The sequence below is a fragment of the Spermophilus citellus genome (genome assembly GCF_964194105.1).
Source record: "Spermophilus citellus genome assembly, chromosome: 15".
Classification (NCBI taxonomy): domain Eukaryota; kingdom Metazoa; phylum Chordata; class Mammalia; order Rodentia; family Sciuridae; genus Spermophilus; species Spermophilus citellus.
This window is the reverse complement of record NC_138195.1, coordinates 88,347,770-88,365,571: the sequence shown is the minus strand read 5'-3', so window position 1 is coordinate 88,365,571 and position 17,802 is coordinate 88,347,770. Positions and strand designations below refer to the sequence as shown.

At 53.5% G+C, this 17,802-nt stretch overlaps 1 protein-coding gene across 1 annotated transcript in view; it reads left to right on the top strand.

Annotated features, from left to right (window-relative positions):
• The first annotated feature begins 15,417 nt into the window (after positions 1 to 15,417).
• The window catches only part of FGFR2 (fibroblast growth factor receptor 2), a 100,718-nt gene continuing 98,333 nt past the window's right edge, over positions 15,418 to 17,802 (top strand). Inside the window, exon 1 of the mRNA XM_081267966.1 lies at positions 15,418 to 15,883. The gene's annotated coding sequence lies outside the window, so the exon portion shown is untranslated. The remainder of the gene's footprint in view (positions 15,884 to 17,802) is intronic.

The following is a 17,802-nucleotide window of genomic DNA, read 5'->3' as shown; positions in this document are numbered from 1 at the left end:
CTGCATCCCTTGGGAGATGCGCAGCTCTTGTCCATGTCCCGGGATGGCTCTGTCTTCTGATCAAGCAAAAATCTAAGCAGCCATGACCCACTCAACCCACAGATGCCGGGGGCTGAACCACAGAGAAGCAGCTTTTCTCCATGATCAAGTGTCCATTTACTGACAATTCTTCAGTGCTACAAAATTTGAAGCAACCTTTGTAGGATATTTGGTGGCCATGTTGCCGTCACATGTTGGATGGCAGGTGATCAAAATGCAGCTGCAGATGGCATGGGCCCTGGAATCAATTGTTCAAATTATGTCACTTTTTCAGATAGGACTTTGATTTATAGCTGCAGAAACAATTTTTTTAATGGAATCACAGAACTACCGCAGGGTTCTTTTGCAGCAAGGAGACCTGCTCTTCCCAGGCCCCTCGCTGGGTCATTGCTCCTCCAACCCCTGTGCTTCCACCCAATGGCATTGTGCCTGGTGACAGGGGTGGCATGTTCCCATTTGTTCCTATCCCGGGTTCTGGCATGCCAGGTGCTGGTAAATGTTGGTTGAATGAATAAAGATAAACGAGTCTGTCACTTGGTGGAACTTGCCTGGGTTTCTCTGATCCTCACTGCAGGTTTGTTTACACAAAGTCTATTTATCCGCATCTCCCTGATGAGCCTTCACGTGGTTACCCACGGTCCGTTTTTGGTCCCTTTTGTTTGATTTCAGATTTGCCTGGGAAAGCCTTGCTAAAGAAAGTAGAAAATTCTGTGGTGACAGCAGCTAATGGCTACATGTTAATTGCAGGGAGGAGCAGAGACACTCATGGGCGGTGGCTGTCCACACTGGAGAGCCATAGGCAGCAGCTCTGCCTTCCTGGGCTCTGGAGTTGCCCTGGGGCTGAGCAGACACTTTCTGGAAGTCTGGTGTGGTTTTCACATTAGTTGCCGGGGAGGTTCTTGACGCTATTTCTGACACTCACCCCTACCTCCCTATTTGCCCAGAAATTGCTAGAGCTGGCCTCCTGGTTGTGCAGGGGTCCTCAAGGGCCCAGCTCAGAGGTCCCTGGTGGGCTGGAGATGTAACATCTGCAGTGTGTGTACATGAAACCAGGCAGGGAGAGGTGAAATGAGTTAAAAACCAGAAGTATGTGAGAGACTCTCGAAATTTCCCGTGCGCTCTGTCTCTGTAGTGGTAACTTACCACACAGGAATCAGCCCTAGGATTCAGCTTCACTTTAGTTAGTTTACAGCACTGTCACTTGTGGAAAACAGGTGTTGGACAACGCGTTTGGAGTTTGGAACTGAAAGGTTCAGAGAGGAAGTGGCTTTCCTGGCCTGATCGCAAGGCAGACCTGATCGCAAAGCAGGCGTGTGCAACCAGTGGAGGCCCCTGTCTGCATCAGGAGCATCCAAATCCAAAAAGAGAAGGAAAGAGTGGTGAGGCCAGGCTGGAGCCAAGCCAGCACTCCCGCCCATCTCGCATGTCGAGGCAAAGGTGAGGAGAAAGCCACTTTCCGTGGCTTTGCACCTCCAGAATGCCAGTCCCCTGGCCAGCTGGAGCTGACTGATCCTTCTGCCCCTTCGTAGTGAGCCCTCAGCCCACGAGCCACCATAACAATGTGGCCAAAGTGGAGGGAGTTCGTCATCCCCCAACAGGGCCACCTATGGGGGTAAAGATGTGGGTGCTTGTCACACCTCCCGCCAAGGGCGAGGACTCTGCTCCTCTGCTGGACTCTGAGCCCACCTCTGACTTGCTTTGCTTGGTAAGATGTGCAGGATGCAACTTTCAAGGCCAGGGCTTAAGAGAGCTATAGCTTTTCACTCTTTTTTTTTTTTTAAAGCACATTCTTTTTATTTTTTTAACATTTATTTGTTTTTTAGTTTTCGGCGAACACAACATCTTTGTATGTGGTGCTGAGGATCGAACCTGGGCCGCACGCATGCCAGGCGAGCGCGCTACCGCTTGAGCCACATCCCCAGCCCAGCTTTTCACTCTTGGAAGGCTTCTGCTGAGGAGATCAGCGGTGGAGAGGCAGATGGAGGGAGTGAGGCGCTCTGTCAACAGCTGGCATGGGCTGCTGGCCACGGTGTGAAGGAGGGTGGGTTGCCTCCAGCCCCCTGAGCCTCTGGATCAGCGTCGCACCACGGGAGAGCTGAAGAACCCCCTGGCTGAGCCGTCAGCCCCCAGGGCTCTGTGATAGTGAGCGGTTGTCACATTAAGCCACTACATTTTGGATCATTTGTTATGCAACAATAGCCAGTGGAGAAATGCAGAGCTGAGCTTGCTAACGAGATTTCGGAGGCAGAGGACTCATTCTCCTCATTTCTTACTAAGCTGGTGCGTGGCCGGGCCGTGGATCGCCAGCAACAGTTGGACCTGGCTGGTGATCGCTCCCGTGTTAGAGCCAACAGATCCTTGCAGCACACCCTGCCCACCGTTCGTTTCACATGCAGGTGTGACCATCCCTGTCCAGTGTCACTGCTTCCGCGGCTCCCTGGTAAGCCTCACCTGCTGTCTGTTAAGTAACCCTAAGAAGCCAGCACTGCCACAAACCTCCTGCCTTAAGTCGGGCACCCTGGAACAGACTCTGGGACTGGGGCTCGGGCACAGGGGCTCACAGAGGGCTGACCTCGGGTTCTCAGCCTTGGAGAAGCAGGACTGGTGCAAATGAACTGGGCCGTGGTCATGGCCAGGCACCACAGGAGCCCTCAGAGTTGTCACTCACTGGACGAGCTCTGGGTCCCAGCCCCACCCCACCAGCTAGGCTGACCAATATGGCAGAATTGGGGGCTCCTGGAATGTGGGCCCTCTGATCTGACAACTGGGGCAGTCTGGGCAACCAGGAGGGCTTGGTCACCCCACCCCACACCAGTTGTTGTCCATAAGCTGTCCCTGAGGATGACATGGCCTTGGGGAGGGCGGGCAGGGGCTCCTTTTTAGCAGAGAGCACTTACCCACAGCGGCCCTTGCTGCCAGCCCTCACAGGGACAGAGGGAACGACTCCTCAGCCCCCAGGGAGGAGCAGAGCACCTCCTTGGCATCCACAGGGATTCCCTTATGCCCCCCAGTGTCCCTGGCCATGTCCAAGTGACAGCAGCAACAGGCCCTGACATCCTTCTGGTTTCAGGGACATGGCGGCTCCTTCTGCCTGGAGTGTGTGGGAAGGGGAGGGGCAGGGCCCAAGCCCAACACCAAGGGCAAACCTTGTGAGTCAGAATGAGCCTCTGGGCCCTCTGAATGAGGGTCCCCTCTGCTTCCCTTCTTTCTCCCTTCCCCATCCGCCCCCCTGGACCCTATAAGCTAATGTGTGGACAAGATGCAGCCCCCACAGATGGGAACCCTCCATCCAGGATCAGACCCATTTCCAGGTCCCTTTTCTCTGTCACCTGCTAGGTGAAGCCTTGGCCAAACCCTTGAGATGTGTCTGGGTCTCCATCTTCCGAAGCCCAGCCTCTGTGTCCTTGGACCATGAACCTCTAACAGTCAAATGCTTTCTGAGCACCAACCACTGTGTGACCAATGGGCCCAAAGAACAGGGCCCACTGCCATGCAGCTCTCAGCGAATGAACGAGAGCTAAGTCACTGCCTTGCAGGGGCCTGAGGGGACCCAGGGTGAGTACGTCCTCAACGGTGCTGCAGGACTAAATTCTCTGTCGTGGCTCAAGTCAAGGCAGGAAGTGGTGAGCTTTCCTGGCACCTCCTTCCAGCCTGAGATTGAGAAAGATGAACCCCACAACCAAATCTCCCTCCTCCTCCTGTCGGTGTGTCCCACAGGGGGGCAGATGCCCACCTGAGGACCTCAGTCACTATGAAGCGGAGGCCCAGCTCACTGCCCAGGTGCCTCGCTGTGCAGGCTGACAGGCTGGCAGCAGCAGATGCTGGGCGCATGAAGGTCACCTGCCTCGCGCCTCAGGCCTGCCTGGCTGGAGCTGGTGGACTCACTGGAAGGATCTGCTGCTTGGCCACTCCCTCCCCCACAGCCTCCCGTGTTTCCTCCGAGCGGAACTTCTTCACACAGGCCCACAGGAGGGGATCCATAAACCAGGCTCATTAACCAGCTGAAAGGCAAGTAGCTGTGGACCTGGGCTGTGGCGCTAGGAAGATTCAAACACACCACATTTGTTTATTTTCTTAAAAGTTTCTGAGCGAATGTATATTTCTGCATGTTTAGAGATTGGCAGCCCCAGAAAATGAAGTTTATTTATCCACCAGATACACATCACATAAACAGCTGCACACGGCTCTGCCTCCCCAAGAGGCTGCCGCACTGGGCCCTGACCCGCGGCAGCTGAGCGACGGCCCCACGTTCCTGCACACTCTGCCCTCAGCCCGGCCTTGGGGTGAGCCTGTGGGAGGCGGGCAGCCTGCTTCTGGCACTGGGTGGGGTTGAGACCAAAGCTCTATGCACTGGGGAGAGCTTCCAGAATCTTCTCTGGCAGTTGCAAATCATTTCATTGATGTGTTCACTCCACAATTAATGCTTGTTCCCAGGCCCTGTGTTAGGCTCTGTGGATGCCCAGATCAGGCTGGCCCCTGGCAAGCCCTCCTCTCCCAGTGGAGAGCCTGGAGAAGCAGTGTCCTGAGGGGCCTGCCTGTCCCTTCTGTTACCCCAGCAGCGACAGCTGTCCCTCGTTCTCCTCCAGCTCCCTTCCCATGAGTGCCTGGGGAAGTGAGCTCAAGGACGTTTCCGGAAATGAGAAGAGGTCAGGATGCTAACGTGTTTGGAGGTCATTCTTTGCTCTCCATGAAACTCCGTGGCGGCTGGGGACCACTCTGCGTCTGCACGTGTTTTAATTTATTAAATGCGGACGTCCGAAAACCCCGGAGCCAGACCCCTGGGCTGCTGAAGGGATGGATCAGACCTTTCTTCTTCCTCTGCATCTCAGGGCAGGTAACATGAGTGAGCAAGGGGAATCAGCCCTGGCAAGCCGGCCCCAGAGCTATGGCCCCTGGAAGGCTAGCTTGGCAAGAGGGCTCGAATGCTATTTTTCTTTCTAGGAAGAGCAGTTTACACTTACCAGATGGATTGTCATCGGACCAGGAGAGGCAGAGGTTGCAATTTCTTGTCCCCAAATTGCTTTTCTTGGGAACCTTGCTGCCGTCGAGTCAGCCCCTTCCTTTCTCTCCAGCCAGGAGCAGCAGGACTCAAATAAACGTTTCCTCCTCCACAGTTGTTCTAGTTGGTTCCTCTTAGTGGCAGAGTGGAAGAGCTGAGTAAACAAGAGGTTAGGTGAGCTTGCCCAAGTTCAGAGACGGAAACCCAGGTCTGCTGACCCCAAGTCCCCAAGGCTTGCCCATTCGAAGCTAAGGAATCTGTGGCAGTGGTAGGCAGTAGGTGAACTGAGTCTGGATTAGCGGTACTGGATGTGACATGTGGTCCCTCAGGTTGAGATGGCTTCGGGTGGTGCTGACAGCAGGTGGCTGACTCTGGTGGAGTCACGGAGATTGCTGGGGTAGCAGAAGGCAGGTTCTGAGGACCAAAGCCTAGAAGAGCAGCAGAGCCGGCGCCGGAAACAGCCAGAAAGGGAGCCGGGGCAGGCACATCTACAGTAGGAGCTCACCTGTCTCCATCTTCAACAAGGGCTCCGTTTACCCCTCAGCTCCTCATCAGACGGCAGAAGAGGGGTGAGGGAGTCAGCCATGGTGGCTGAGGGGCTGCTGGCACAGGCTCTGTTGCTGGTCCCTCCCAGGTCCCCACACTAGCCTTGGGCAAGAAGGCAGAAACCAGGAGACCTGCTGGCAGTGACCACTCTGTCTCGTTCCTGGTGAACCCCGTGCTGTGATGGCCTGGGGTGTGGAGGCTATCACTGTGGCAAGAACTGATCACAGCTGCACATTTCAGAGGCTCAGGCTCAACCCCAGGGCTCGGCACTTCATCCAAGAGGAGACACGATTGATTTATAACAGATGATTATCATCATTGCCATATATCCACATGGCGCTGTCAATCCATAAATCAACCACCTAGAAATAGGCCTGAACTGCCACAGAGTGGCCCTGGAAATCAACGCCAGGGGAGACAGTGCGGAGCTCCTGGTCAGGCCTGTCCCCCATACTTGAAGGACTTCTCTGGCCTAGGTCTGGGATGGAGGGAGTTCTCAGTGGTTGTGGGAGGAATGTCTGCCCCCCTGAACTTGCCCTGACCACTTGTCCTGAGAGAAGGGCTCCTACCTAGCATACAGCCGCCATAGGAGAATACAATTAATTTTGTTCTAATGTGTATAGGTACCGTGCAATATTTGCTCATGTAATGTCAGGGACTCATTTATACTAAAACTTTTTTATTATCTGGAATTAAAATTGAATTGGGCATTCTGCAAAAAAATGATTAAAAAATATTTTTAGTCGTAGATGGACACAATGCCTTTATTTTATTTATTTTTATGTGCTGCTGAGGATGGAAGCCAGTGTCTCACGTGTGCCAAGTGAGTGTTCTATCACTGAGCTACAACCCCAGCCCTGGCTTTCTGTGTTTTTATCAGCTAAATTTGGCAATCAGACCTTCTGTGTTCTAAGTGGTGTTGTGTCTTATTTGGAGACAAAAGACCAACAATCGTCTTTTATTTCTGATTTGAAGCATAAAGGAGATTTTTACAGAGAAAATAAATGGATCCTTTCCTTGTCCACAGAAGATAGCACAAAGGGGATTTAAAACAAATGAAGGCTTGGTTGGATAAAATGAAGAATCTGCTGACTACAAAGATGAGCTAACAAGGGAATGACTTTCCGTGTGATGTTGAGGGACCTTTGGAAAAAAGAGAACAAACTCTCTGCCCCAGACAGCGTAGTAAGCCACACCAGGATCCACGGCGTTAGAGGTAAATCCTGACAACGGTTAATCCAATAGTCACAGCCTAAAAATAAAGACTCAGAAGCTCAAAAGGGTCGAAAGACTTGTCCAGGGTCACAGCAAAGAGAAGTACCAGGAAGTAAGGCCAGGGTTGGGATGGGGTCCAGCAAGGGAGGTCTGAAGGCCCCTAGTCTGGAAATGACACCAGAAAACATGTATTGATCATTAACCAGGAACCTAGCACTTCACTGAGGCACTTTATCCAATCTGCACAGCCTCTGTGAAATAGGTCTCAGCATTCCATCCTCCCTTGGTACCTGTCTGTGGGGTGCTGGTTCCATGACCACCTATAGATGCCAACATCTGGAGATGTTCCAGGCTCTGGTATAAAATGGCAGGGTGTCTGCATATAGCCTGCACACATCCTTCCAGATGCTGTAGGTTATCTCTAGATATTTAATACAGCATAAATATGCTGTAATAGTTGTTCTGTCTTGTTTAGAGAGTAATGACACACACAAAGTCTACACATGTTCATTGCAGATACAATGTTCCCTCCACTTATTGTCTCATCTGCAGATGTTGGAAGCTATAGATCTGGAACGCCAACTTTGATACCTCATTCTGCAGAGGAGACTGTGGCAGGAAGGGGCAGATGTAGGGCCCACGCCATATCTGGACACAGGTGAGACCGGGATACATCCCCTCCCGCCACCACAGGGAAATACAACGCCAAAGCCACACTTTTTCCTGTGACCCTGCAAACTTGACCAAACTCTGTCTCCACAGCCCCCCATTACCTTGGGGGTCAAAGAGGGCAATCTCATAGGGTCCTTGTAACTGAAATGTGAACACCCATTGAAGCCATGATTGCAGCTGCTTGGAACCTAGTGTCCTCCAGCAGGCACCCACTCCGTGCTCACGGGCAGTTGCTGTTGTTCTGCAAGTGGGGAGTCCCAAAAGCTCTGGATGACCTGATGAAAGGGCGGGTGGCAGGCAGAGAAGAGATAGGAAAACCCAGGGTCCTAAAGCTCCTGTTCTAGGGTGATGGTGGTGATGCCAGGAAGCAGGGAGGTGTTTAACTCTCAAGAAACGTCAGCCCAGAGCTGGGCACTGATTGGCTTGGGTGGGAGGGGAGCTGGTGGGAAGGGATGCTGGCTGTCCAGGTGGACATGGGCCAGAGTAGAAGCTGGCTTAAGCCTGGGCTGCAGCAGTGCTTCTCAGCCTCATACATCCAGATGGAAAGATGCCACCAAGAGAAGGAACTGCAGGGCTCCCTAGAGCAAAGCCACTGTGTAGACAGGAGAAAGCCCAGGGACCTTGCAGAATTCTGCCTTGGGGCAAGCTCTTGCATACCTGCTGCCGACCCGCCTTGACACCCATCGCTCATCTCCTGCACCTGAAAGACTTCGAGGCCGGGCGGGGTGCATGGGAGACCACTACTGGCAGCCTGGCAGCCCCCTCTTTCATCCCGCCTGGCCACCCGCCCCTTGTACCCCCGTGCGCTGACGCTTATGGCCACAAGGGGGCGCTGGCGCCCTCTGCGCAGTCCCTCCACAGAGCAGGGAGAACAAAGGATCCCTGGGCCTCCCCCGGAGCCACCTGCTTGCAGGATAGGGCGCCCCTCACCCTCCCGGGAAGGAGTTAATTTTTTCTCAAGGCTTCGCCTAGAAGTCTGTTAAAGAAATCGCCGCCCCCTTGATGGCCTTTCCCCGCATCCTGGGGACAAATATGAGAGCGCTGGGACTCTAAAAGGGTTACTGGGTCTGTGGTTTTACGACGCGTCCTGCTCTGTATTCTCTGGCTCCTTCCCGGAGTTTACCAGGATCCTGGCAGCATCAATTTTCTCCCTTCAGTTTATTAAAGGGAACTTCTTTTCACCTTTGGACAAAGTAGACAGGCCCCCTCGGGAAGTAGTTAAACAAAACCACACAAATCCACAGAAAAGAATGATCTGTGGAGATCAGATCATTGGCCTCGCCCTAAAATGGCCTTGCCCTCACTTCTAAACATACATCATCCACTGTGTGCAAACCCTGTGTAATGGCTTCCCAGATGCCACCAGTGAGAAACGTCACCATCAATCTATGGAGGGTCTGCTGGGTGCAGTCACAGCCCTCAACTGCCCCAACTAGCCAGGCAGAGCCAGCCCTGGGAGGCCGAGCCTCTCCTGATATGATAATCTAGGGGTCCCCCTGAATCCCTTCCTCCCTGAGATCGCCCCAGGTCAGTTTCCCTGGTTCCCCCAGGGCTCCAGCGTGGCAGTCGGTAGCCCCCTCCCCTCTTCTCCAGGGCTCAGGGCCCTGCTGTTTCTAAGGAGCTGAGGGAACAGCAACCCACTCAGAGAGAAATTTAGGACCTGTAGAAAGTCCCTCTGAGACCAGGGGCTGCATCAAGGGTGCCCAGGATCTGGAGGGGATGCTGCCGGCCAAATCCCTTCATGTAATGGAACCCTCCTGTGAACCAGGTATTGTGTTTGTTAAGCCAAGACCTGCCCCGTGTGTCTCCCGTATTGCTCTCCTGAGAAATGGAATTCTTGTCTCTAAACCTCTCTGGCAGCCCAAGTGCCCACGTCCAAGGCATGGGAGTAGTCCCAGGTGGTGAGCGCAGGGGACCTGGGGCAGGGAGGCAGAAGCAGATCCTGGGGACTTCCTGGAGGTGGGAGTGGGAAGCAGGGACACCCCCAGTGCAGTCCAGCACGGCATCTACCATGATGGTAGTATCCCGTCAGGTCTCCGCTGTCCAATATGGCTGCCCCAGCCACGTGTGGTCATGGAGCCCTTGGGGGGTGGCTGGTGCTACCGCGGGGCCCAAGTTTAAGATGTACTTATCTCTTAGCTAATTTAGCTTTAATTAATCACATTGGCTAGCTGGAAAGCAGAGCTTCAGGAGGGAGGTGGCAGAGGAGGGGTGGGAGCCTACGAGGGGAGGGAACCTGATACTTCTTCCTAATCTGCCCCCCCTGGCTGAAGCCTCTTGTGCAGTTTCTCTCTGGTCCCCTGGGAGCGTTGTGCGGTGGAGGTGGTCCTGAAGTGGGGAGTGGGGGGGATGGCAGGGCATGGCAGTCTTTGCAACAAAGAAATGACATGCCATAAATTGCTCCTAACAGCAACCGGCCAGGATTACAGGACTTTTCCGGTAGATACTCGTTACCAGTGGACAGGGATCAACTGCAGTGTTCCTAGACTGTGGTTTCAAAATACTGTAAAGTGGACAGTGGACGTTGAGTTCCTGTATCACCAGGCCAGCCTTCAGTGATGTGTAAAGACAAGTCCCAGCTTCTTTGGACCTCAAGGTGGAGGCAGGGAATGTTCAGAGAAGGACCAGAGATCCTATGTAAGTTTATCTTTTAAATTGGGGTTGGGGGGCGCACCTCAATTATGCAAAAGAGGGTAGGTTGGAGCATGCTCAGTGACTTCCCCAGAATCACACAGTAGCCCTTTGACAATACCAGGATGAAAACCCAAGTCTTGCATGTCCTGGCCCCGGGGCTGTTTCTGCTCCCCACTTTGCTTGTCAAATACCTGGAGGCTTTGGGCTTTGTAGACCTTACATCTGACTGGCTTGGCTAATCAGTTAATTGACCAGTCACTTTTCCTTCATAAGGTCAGATTGGCAGATGCAGGAGCCAAAGGCCCCAGGGGGCATGTGGCACAAGAGGTCAGCTTTGAGGCCAGAGTCCCAAATATCCTCCCTAGGTATTTCCTCCAGCTTTTTATTATGAAATTAGTCAGTCCAAAAAGTCAGCAAGCACTGTACGCTGAGGCTGGGACACGTTATGAGTGACACCTCTGTTCATCTTTGTGTTTGTGCCCTTTCTCCTGAGCCACTGGGTACAAACACCCAGACGTTTCATCCTTAGACTGGCATGGATCTACCGAGAACACAGGCATTTTCCAACAAAACCAAACTGCCGTAATCTTACCTAAGCAAATGAACAACAATCCCTGATATCCAGACACTTGAAGATGCTCCCAGTTATCTTTTGTAGTGGTCCCAGAATGCAATCAGGGTTCCCAAATTGCTGCTCCCTTGCATTTTGAGTGACAGACTTGGTCATTCTTTTGTTTGCTTATTTTTATGTGGTGCTGAGGACTGAACCCAGGGACTTGAAGTGCTAGGCGGGCACTCTACCACAGCCCCAGCCCCAGCCCCAGACTTGGTCATTTTTGGTAAATGACAAGTGTGTAGAAGATGTGTGTGTGCGTGTGTGTGTGTGTGTGTGTGTGTGTGTGAGTGTGTAAGACTTTTAAGGGTCAACTTTTCCAACACAAGCCTTAGTAATTGCAATTTATAAACATTTCCCACTTCCATATATTTGAAAAATATTATGAATAAGTATTATCCTATGAGCCACAAATTGGCCCTGAATTCTTTCCCTATTTTGAAGACCATGCAGGTTCAACTGACAAACTATAGGCATGTGAAAAGAGGTGTGGCAGCATCTAATGCACCTGAACTTGAAAATTCTTTGAGGCATTTACAACCATAACCCTAACCCAAATGCTTCTTGGAGCACTGAAAGGGAGGGAGGTGGACCCCCTGGTGTGGGTGATTATTTCCTGGAAATACAAATATTTGGGGAAGTAATGAGTTCTCCTGAAAATATCTCAGTTCTATGGGGAGAGAGTGGCCTATCCCCTGACTTCGGTGGGTGGAATCCCCTGGTTGGGTGATTGAGGGTGTTCTCCTGTGTACTCCCTCACAGTGTTGGGTCTCCTTAGGAGTCACTGTCATGTCTCTCAAACCAGAAGAAACACAGTAACCAGGCAGAGCACAGTGGGCAGTTTTGTTTCAGATTCCCTGCAAAGTCTCAAAGAAGCTCTTTCTTTGGGTCCAGATGTGTCCTCCCTTGTGAAAAGTACTTTCTGCCTCCCTGGGCCCCTGCAGGTTCCCCTGTGGGGGACAAGGGGTCCCCACGACTGCAGCAAGGCCTCGCTCAGGACCGTATTCAAGACAGGAGCTGAGGCTGCCTTCCCAGGACAAGTCTCACCTCAGGTGGCCAGGCCAGGTTCTGCAGGACCAGGAGAGTGGGAGGAGATGTGGGCTGCAGTGGCCTCAGGCTATTAAAATCAGCTTCAGAACAACAACATAATAGCTAACATAATAATAATGTTGAAGGGTTGGTAGTTTGCAGCTCTTAATCCTCCCAGTAGTCCCAGGAGGAAACACAGATTCTCACCCAAGGGTGGATTTCTCAAAACACTGACCAGCATCTGAACCAAAATGTTTCGAGTTGGTCCTGTCGTAACTCATCCATCCTTTTAGTGAGCCCACTCAGCCGCTAACATGTAGGAACCTTTCTTTTCTACATTTTGCAGCTAAGAAGATGGAAGACTCAGAGGACTCAAGCAACTGGCCCCAAGTCACCCAGTTATTGAAGTGTGCTGCCTGAGCTTCGCTGGTGAAGTATGCTTCAGGAAGGACTATCCCCAGGGAAGTCCTTGGCTTAGAGATTCAGGGCCCAGTTCTAAGTTTAGAAGCTTTGAGCATGTTCTGCAGTGGAATCAATGGGTGATTTTGCTTCAGTTAAATGCCAGCTATTAAAGTAGGGCAGGAGCTGCCAGCGATCCTGCCCCTCCCTGGCCCCGACTAACCTGGGAGTAAGTGGCCTTACCACAGCCCTGGACAGGCTGGATCCCTGCTCTTGGGTCCTTCTTTCATGCGGTGGATGTTATTGAGATGTCAATTAAGGAATGAGATTCATGGTGTTGCAGGCAGTTCCCGCGCCCATGGGCAGGGCTTAGGAGCCCTTAAATGTCACAACCCTTATTCATCTAACTTCTCAGCAGCCACCATTAAAAAGTAAATTATTGAAAGGAAAATTTCCGAGAGAGAGAGAGAGAGAGAGAGAGAGAGAGAGAGAGAGAGAAGAGGGGAGAGGGGAGAGGGGAGAGGAGGAGGAGGAGGAGGAGGAGGAGGAGGAGGAGGAGGAGGAGGAGGAGGAGGAGGAGGAGGAGGAGGAAACAAGAAGAGAGGAGAGAGGAGAGAGGGCCCGTGGCAGCGAGGGTCCCACCCGCCTCGCCTCTCGCTTCCCAGCCCCGACGGGCCAGCAGCGCAATTTGTTTCTTGGAGACGTTTGGGGACAGGGCTCTGGTGTCCTTCCATTGATGTATCATTACTAGAGAGGAAGAAAGAAGGGCGTCCCGAGGGCTTTTCGGGGAAGAAAAGGGGGGATGACTACTCAAGACATTTTGTAAAGGGGGGAAAATTGGGAAGAAAGGGGCCCCGGCGGGGGGCGGAGGACGGTGAATTGCGCCCTTGTCTGGCGCTTCTTTCAGCCGAAACCTGTGCTGGCCTCGGTGGCTCAGTTCAAACTGTCCCCTTTAGTTCTTGCTGGCTTTTCTGCCCTCGCCCCAGAACCTCAACAGATTGGGGCTTATTTACCTATTCACACTCGGCCGTGGAAGCCCATTAATAGGCTTATTAGCAACACCATTCAAGGGAGGCCCTGGAACAAAAGGGGTTCCAGCCACTTGAAGGGGGAAGAGAGAGAGAGGGGAAAAAAAACTGTAAAGAGATTATTTTCTCATTCAGGGGCCTCGCTGGTGTGAAAGCGTTCCCGGTCCGTCTGAGGTCACTTGAAGTCTAAATATGATGCCAGAATTGATTTTTTTTTTTTTGGAAAAAAAAATTCCAAGCGTGCTTGTAGGTTTCTCAGAACTGCAGAGTTTGTTGTCGCGGGCTTCCCCACTTCAAAATGAGCGCCCAGGATATGGGGCTTTGGGTGGATGGCTGTCTTTTCACCGCGATGGAGAATAAATTCTGCAAACCGCATCTGGGCCTTACAGTAGGTGCGCTGCGGCCCTTTCCAGGCGCAGGCTTCCCCGCCATTCAGCGGACACCCAGCTACTGATGAATGGAGAGAGGGACCCGCTTCCTGCACCATTAATTTATGTGAGAATGTGTTAACAGCGTTTCAAAGGCTGATGGCTGCACTGCGGGATGGGAAAGGGCTCTGTCCCCGGACCCTCCCGCTTCCCATTGGTGGGAAGTATAAAGATGTAAGTGCCAGCTCAGGGCGGGGGACACTCAGACACATCTCTTTTGTGATCCCAGGTCTGAGAACTTGAGAACACACGGGGATGGCCAGAACCACCAAGCTGGGAGTGAATGGATGGCTGAGTGTCACGGGCAAGAAGTATCCACTAATTAAAAGGTCCTGGGACTGACCCAGGGTACTGGACTTGACCCAAAATATCCCCTTCCTGCGAAGTCTATACACTGATGATTTTCTACTTGAGAAGCAGCCTACTATTTTTGCCGTCATATTTCCAAACTATAATTTTATGAACTTGAGGCATTTGAGTGCATTTGTTACTTCCAGCTCCTGAGTGATTGACATAAAAGTCTTCCAGGTTCTGTCACAAATGAAATGATTTTCTAATCAGGTGGCATCTCAAAAAAATGTTTCTGCAAACGTCATAAAGTGTGCAATGATGGTGACCAGAGGCAACTTCCCTTTCAAAGGCAGGAAGAGTGGATGTGCAGGTTAGGTTTTTTCCTGCCTGTTCCTCTGTCTTCAGGCCTCAGGAGAATTCTAAAGCATTTCTGGGTTTAGTGACCTTTTCTAAAGAAAAACAATTAAGGTTTTAATCTATGTGGCCTTGAACTTATGCATAACTGCTCAGAACAAGAAGGGAGAGTTATTTTTATTCAAAAATAAATTATGCAGAAGATAGGTCCTAGTGAAAAAACAAAAAACAAACAAACAACAACAACAACAACAAAAAAAACAAAAACAAATGGAAACTATGAACTGGGTCAGTTGCAGCCTGGTGCTCACTTGAAGAATCAGATTTTGCAGTTAAAGAATCTAAGATTCAGAGAGAGGAATTGACTGGCTTAAGGTCATTTGGCTGTTTATGGTAGTTGAGATTTTAGTCTCTATTCCCCTTCCCTGTGGTTCAAACCCAGGGCCTCACACTTGCTAGGTAAGCATTCTACCAAGAGCTACATCCCCAGGCCCTCTTGAGGGCCCTTTCGAAATTAATCCAAATATACATTACTAAACAACACTTTTTCTCTCCCCTCCCTCCCTCCCTCCCTTCCTTCCTTCTTGTTGTTGCAGATTTTGGTCTTTTCTAAGAAAGCCACACTCAAAGTCAGGCTTACAGGGTAGATGAGCGAACTAAGCAAAATCCCCTAATCACTATGCCCTCCCATAGAAGGGTCTCCGTAAATGTTGTTTCGAACAGAAAAATGCAACTTCGTCCTGCAAACTGTTGCAAGTTGCTTCCTCTCCAAAAGCTTCAGTTGCTCTAAATTTCTCGCCGAGTACAATGGGGACGTTTTTTAAGGGGGTAGAGTATTCTGTCATTTGTTTCTTAACTTGACATAAAACAACGTAGGGCAAGCCGTGGGCCAGCCTCCCTCGCCCGGGAAGGCAGGAGGCGGTGACGCGGGACGCGGACCAGGCCTTATTGGGAGGACACTCTGGCACCCCTCCGCCGCCACCGCGACTGGGCCCCTCGCCTCCCAGCCGGGGTCTCGGGGCGGCTCCGCGGCGTCGGGAGCTGCGCGGGGCTCGGGGCGGCCCGGCGGGCGCTGATTGGCAGAGCGGGCGCCGCCGTCCAGGAAACGGCTCGGGTTTCAGCGGGGGCGTGACCCGCGGGCGGCGGCGGCGGCGGCGCGGGCGCGGCGCAGGAGAGCGCCGGAGAGCCGAGCGGGCGGCGGTGCGGAGCGGAGCGCGGCGAGCGAGCGCAGCCGCACAAAGCTGGGGCGCCGCTGGCTGCCTGCGGCGTAGCTGGCCCGGCGCGGCGCGGCGACTCCTCTCGGGCTGGCGGGGGCGGCCGCGAGCCCCCGGGCCCCAGGCCACGGCTCCCTGCGTGCTCCGGGCTTTCGCAACTTAGGAGCAAAGTTTGGAGGAGGAAACGCCAAGCCTGGGTCCTTTCTTCCCCTCGCTCCCCAAACCCGAGGGCAGCCGCGGCGTCATGCCCGCGCTCCTCCGCAGCCTGGGGTGCGCGTGAAGCCGCGGAGCCCTTGCGCCGCCCGGGACCCGAGGGCTGCTCTCTTTTTGGAGTTTTCTCCCTGATCTTGTCGCTGGCTCCATCCCGACCCCACGCCGGGCTCCGGGACAGCTCCGACCGAGGAGGAGCGTTGCCATTCAAGGTAATCGCCGCGCTGGACGCCTCCGGGAGCTCCGCCAGCCGGGAGAGTGGGCGCCGTGGGAGTCCGGAGTGCAGGGCTCACGGTCCCCCCGCGGAGGGCGAGGGGAAGTGGCAGTGCGGGGGCGCTCCCGGTCCTCCCTCTTTGGCCAGATAGGTGATAGGGGAGGTGGGTGCGTGCAGACGGCTGGCGTCTGGGGAGAGTTCTGCCTCTAGCACCCCCATTCAGATGCTGACATCTGCCTCTGCCCGACACCCACACCCTGTCAAACTTCGGCGGTCCCAGTCCTGCCGGCTGTGCACGTTCCTCCGAGCTCAGAGCGGGCGTACGGCTGGGGCTGTCTGCCGGTGGCACGGCGCCTCGGCTGGCGCTCGGGAGGGGTATCCTCGGGGTGCTGCGTTCCCGAGCCCACGGAGCGCCCTCCGCGCCCCATCCAGTCTGGGGAGGGGGCCTTTCCCGGGAGGGGGCCGTTGTGTGTGTGGGTGTGGGGGGGCAGCGACATCTCCAAAGGGGTGGTGATGGCCAGAGGTGGCACTTTTGGGGAGGGGCGGCTCGGATCCCGGATTTTGGTTGCTGGGCGCCCAGCGCCCGCAGCAGCAGTGGGCGTAGCAGGGAGCGCTGCGCGCCTGGGGCTAGGGGGCGAGCTGGACCGACTTTTCCTAGTTCGCCTGCCTGCTCTGCCCGCTGCCGCTCCGAGATGTCGAAAGCGCAGGCGAGTTCTAACTTGCGCGCTCATTCTTTCAGCGCCGGGGCCGCGTCGGGGAATCGGCCGAGGGCCCTGCGTGGCGCTGGCTCCGACCCTTGAGGCCAGGGGCACTGGCGCAGGAGGCGGCCCGGGAGCGACTGCCCTCCACCGCTCCGCTCGCAGTCCGCTCCCAGTCCGCTCCCTAGAAACTCTGCTCCAAGACCGCCTTTTCTCTCCCCAGCTCAATAAAACCCACCCTTAAAGGCCAACCTGCTTTCAGACTCAGGGCACCCATTATGTGTTTGGTGTGAAACGCTATCAACATTTAAAACTCCATTGTCCTCTTGGTCCCAAATCCCTGTAAATCTTCCACCAGCCTCGACTCATTTTCATCTGAAAAGCCTGTTTAGTTTGAATAGAAAAGCAATCAGGCGCCCCTCTCCCTCTCGCTGGAATGTCAATTAAAATGCAGATTTTCTCTGAGCTCTTTAGCGCCCCGAGTTGGGGGAGAAACCAGGATATTCCAAGCAGACAAATGAAAGAAATGTTACAATGAAACCGGGGTGGTGATGATGAGCACCCCTAAGCTGCTCCCGAGTGCTCAGTGGATTTCCAGCATTAAGGCAGCTATTGTGCTCCTGTGTCTGCTGGTGTCTTTGGAGAGTTCAATATGTTGAGGAATTTTTCCATCCTCCCTAGACCTGACTCCTTGATAGCTCTCTGCGCTATAAAGTGCTGGCCGGTAGGGAGGCTTCCAGGGAGGAGATGGGTCTGCACTTAAGACCAGCATCTGCGAACTTTTCTGGTACTGTTGACTTTGTCCGTGCAAAAGCTACATCAGAACAAAAGTGTTTAATTGGTGAGCTAGCAGAGGACAGGTGGAGCCGTTAAGGCCAGGCTGTGTTAGCCTGTCTTCTGGGAGGTTTGGGGTTTGGGCATGTTCTGCTAACTTGAAGAACCCAGTGCAGGTCTCGTGTGGTGACCCCTCCCCAGCCAGGCTCTTTCTGCTGGTCACTTTGCCTGTCTTTGGGGGCAGGCTTGTGCCGAGGTGAAAATGGACCCGTGGGGCGGGTGGCCCTGAAGAGCCATCCATCAGAGTGACAACTCCTCCCGCACACAGGCTGAGCAGAGAGTTCCCTTTCAGGGGGGAAAATAAACACGCTGGGCTTTCACTGGGGCTCAGACTCCAGGAAGGATTATGGTATTGAAGGCAGGAAGCCGGGATTGTGGCCGTCAG